Source organism: Lycium ferocissimum, chromosome 11 (assembly GCF_029784015.1).
Source record: "Lycium ferocissimum isolate CSIRO_LF1 chromosome 11, AGI_CSIRO_Lferr_CH_V1, whole genome shotgun sequence".
NCBI lineage: Eukaryota > Viridiplantae > Streptophyta > Magnoliopsida > Solanales > Solanaceae > Lycium > Lycium ferocissimum.
The window spans coordinates 47467231-47471425 of NC_081352.1; positions in this window are offsets into that span (position 1 = coordinate 47467231).

Genomic DNA, 4195 nt, shown 5'->3' on the forward strand with positions numbered 1-4195 from the left:
CCTAGCCGAAACATGAAGTGGGATGAAGAAGGTATGGTTCAACCTTTTCCTTTATGTGTTATAGATGATTTATATGTGTTGTAGTACGTTAAATGGATGAAATTCATGAAAGATATATATATATATATAGTCGAGGCATGCGTGAGAGAGGCAAATAAAAGTACGGCTCTATCGGAGTGTGTGTTGTTAAGGTGAGGAATTAATGAATTTGCAAGATGTTTTTGTGTTGTTGTAAGGTATAGAAAATGAATGAAATTCATGGAATGTTGTAGGTTGAGGTGTATGAAATAAATGTTTGTATGCAAGAAATGAAGTTATGTTATTTAGTATTTTGATCGTCGTCGATATGAATTCCATGTGATAAAATGAAGTTTAATGAATGAAATTGAAGTTGTGTTGGTTGCGGGCTGAATTGGAAGTTAATATGATTCCTATGTAGGTCTTACATTTATGCTAATGACAATGCTAACAAGTGAATTGTTGATGTAGTTATGAGTTTAGAAGAAAAGAAATGTGTCGTCGATGTTTACTTGGACGCGTTTCGATTGCCTTGTAAGTTGGATGGGCTGATTTGAATATTGTGTGGACTACTTGAAATATTCTTAAATCTTGATGAAATGATCTCGGGTTGGTATGTGAATATGTGAATGTCGATGTTGACTCGAACGTATGTAGTTTATCGGAACATAAATGGAAGTTATTGTATTATGTTGGAAAGATCATCGTCATTAGTTGTATTATATTGTGTTTATTGTGATTATTGATGTTATTGTTGGGTTGTTGTTGGTTGTTTTGAGCCGAGTTGAATCTCTGGGTGTCATATCTCATAGGGAGGTGATGCCGAAATTTCGGTAGCCAAATGCTTAACCAAAGTTAAAATGTTAACTTGCATGAATAAGAATCGGTAAAGATGACCATTTGCGTTTTTGGACTAAACGGAATTGAAATTGGACGAGCGTGAAGGCACAACAAAGGTATGTAAAGCTTGCCCTTTCCTTCTTTTGGCATGTCCTAGCCCTACTAGGCTAAGATCGAACCTTGGGGATAATTCCGCTCTCGGAAATCCGAGTTTGATTTTGCATACTATTCATTCACCAATTGAATTATAATCCTCTTATTCGATCAAAAGAATGTTTAAATCCGTGTAATTGTTGTAAACGTGTGGGATCGCTCCGACACTTTTATGGATGGCTTTAGGTAGCCTAATGCGGTAATTTTATGTCCGCCGCCCCCCGGCTCGACCTGAGGTGGGGCCCACGCATCCCGAGATCTCCCAATGTTGCTCTATTTGGTATATTTGTGTGATTTTGAAAAAGAACTTTTGGCTATCGCCCCGACTACTATAAAATAGCTATTTTAACTACCTCATTGAGTTTGATAATATATTTTGACACATAAGAACGCTTTCGTAAAAATTGTAACTTTTGTATACTAATTCCGATAAATCAAACTTGTTTCGCACTTGCCGATGTTAGCAAATATATTTGGTCACCGGTTTTTGGAAGGCAACCTAATTATTTATTTACTCATATGCACGTGATCTTGATATGTTTTCGAATAATGTCTCGAAAAGAACCCGATTTAACTATTATCTTGGTTTTAAATATGGTGTGCTTTGGTTGTCGAGTTTGTAATAAAAGAAATTATATACGTGTGGCTATTTACGATTCCAAAGTGTGTATTTGGTTGCTTGTGATTCTGTTCGTGCATTCTCGTTGTTACCTTTTTCGCCGAGTCCGGCCAGGTATGTGTGATATTGATGGCGGATACTTGGCATGGCCGTGACCTACGACTATTTTGGATACTTCATTTTACAGATGTGTATGTGTGATATTGTCCCCGGATATACCTGGAGATATACCGTCCGCCGGATACTTGGCCGCGGTATGTGTACGTGTGATATCGTCCAAATTTTTGGATACTTATTTTGGGCCGTGACGTGACTTGGTCCGGATTCTTGACCGCGGTACGTATGTGTGTGTGCCGTGTATATTTATACATTTATGATATTAACTTGCCGGGTTCGGCCGCGGTGTGTGTATGATTTATGTATGTACGACTTGGATGTCGATGTACAAGACGTTCATCCGGACTATTATGCTCGCGTTTGGTACGCTTTATTTCGTTTTCGGTATAATGTTTGCATACTCGGTACATATTCACCGACCCCCCCTTTCGGGGGTACGCGTTTCATGCCGCGTTGGCGGTACTCCAACGATGCCAGCTTAGATGATGTCGACAGATGATGTTTAACGGGATTGGCGAGCTCCATTTCTCCGGGTGCCGCCGAGTCGAGTGCGTTTGTATGGTGTCCGGTTATGTTAGAGACTTTGCGAACGTTGTCGTGTGTATGAGATGTCCGTTTGTAAGCGCTATGTAAGCCGATGTACGCACGCATTGTGTTATGAATTTCATGTGAGACTGATTTGTTATGGTTGCATTTTATTTGATTTGAAAAAGACGAAAAGGTATGTATGTTTTCCGAAAAAATTTCACCCCGTGCTTATGTTATGTTTTGTGGGCCCAAGTATGGCTATGAGTATTCATCGGGAGTCTGGCGGTTCGCTCTATTTTTTAGGTAAGGGTCGGGTGCCCATCACACCCTATCGGAAATTGGGGTGTGACAATAAATCTCGAGTCATAGGTTCCAAATATTTTATAATAGAAGGAGATTCATACCCAACATATATCCCCAACCTTCTTTGGGGACCCATCTTTGTACGTTGTGGTGGAGCTATTGGAACATATACCGCACATCCAAATATTCTGAGATGGGAAATATTCGGCTCCTGACCAAAAGCCAATTGTAATGGGGAGACTTTATGATAACTTGTGGGACGAATCCGCACAAGAGTTGCTGCCTGCAAAAGAGCATGACCCCATACCGAAATGGGAAGTTTTGTTCTCATAAGCATTGGTCTAACAATTAATTGAAGGCGTTTGATTGATGATTCCGCTAGACCATTTTGAGTATGAACATGAGCAACCGGATGCTCAACTGTTATCCCAGTTGATATATAATAATCATTAAAAGCTTGGGATGTAAACTCACCAGCATTATCGAGGCGAATTGTCTTAATTGCATAATCTGGAAATTGTGCTCTTAATCTTATTATTTGAGCAAGTAATCTAGCAAATGCCAAATTGCGAGTTGATAACAAACACACATGTGACCATCTTCCAGAGATGCATCTATTAAAACCATATAATATTTAAATGGTCCACATGGTGGGTGAATGGGCCCACATATATCACCTTGTATACATTCCAGAAATGCAAGGGATTCAACCCCAACTTTAATTGCTAATGGTCTAGTAATTAATTTGCCTTGAGAACATGCAGCACAAGAGAATTCCTTGAAGAATCTTTTGGTTCTTCAAAAAGTGCCCGTATGAATTCTCAATTATATTGCGCATCATATTAGAACCGGGATGGCCCAACCGGTCATGCCAAATAATAAAATCATTTGAATTAGTAAACTTCTGGTTTACTATGGCATGTGTTTCAATCATGCTAAGTATAAGCCGGAAGAAAGAGCGGATAATTTTTTGAGCGCATATTTCTTACCCGACATTATTGTAGTAATATAAAGATATTCAATCTTTTCAGCATTTGTAGTCTCAATATGATAGCCATTTTGGCGAATGTCTTTGAAACTTAGTAGGTTTCTTTGAGACTTACTACAATATAATGCTTCATTAATTGCCAAATTTGTTCCTCCGATAATAATAAATTAGCTTTTTTGAGCCTTCAATTAATCTTGTACTTCCAGATATTGTATTAATATTGGCTTCGTTCATCACCAAATAAGAGAAGTATTTCTTATCTCTTAAAATAGTGTGTGTTGTAGCACTATCTATAAGACATATATCATCGTAATTGATCTTGGGTCCAACTGACGACTGGAGAATTTCCATATTCTTCATAAAAATAAAAGGTACATTATAAGAAATGTGAGAACAAACAACTTTAGGAAACTGCACTAGAAATATAGAAACTAGTAAGACATGATATTTTAGGAAATACACTTAAGAAACACAAACTAGTGATAAACATGAAAGTAAACAACAATTTTTCTCATAGTACTATTCCCCAGTGAGATGATCAATTCTTCAGTCAATATCATCATAGAAGTCTCCAGCTTCTAAATGAGTAATATTTGAGAGACTTTTAAAATCATCATCTTTATAAGCAA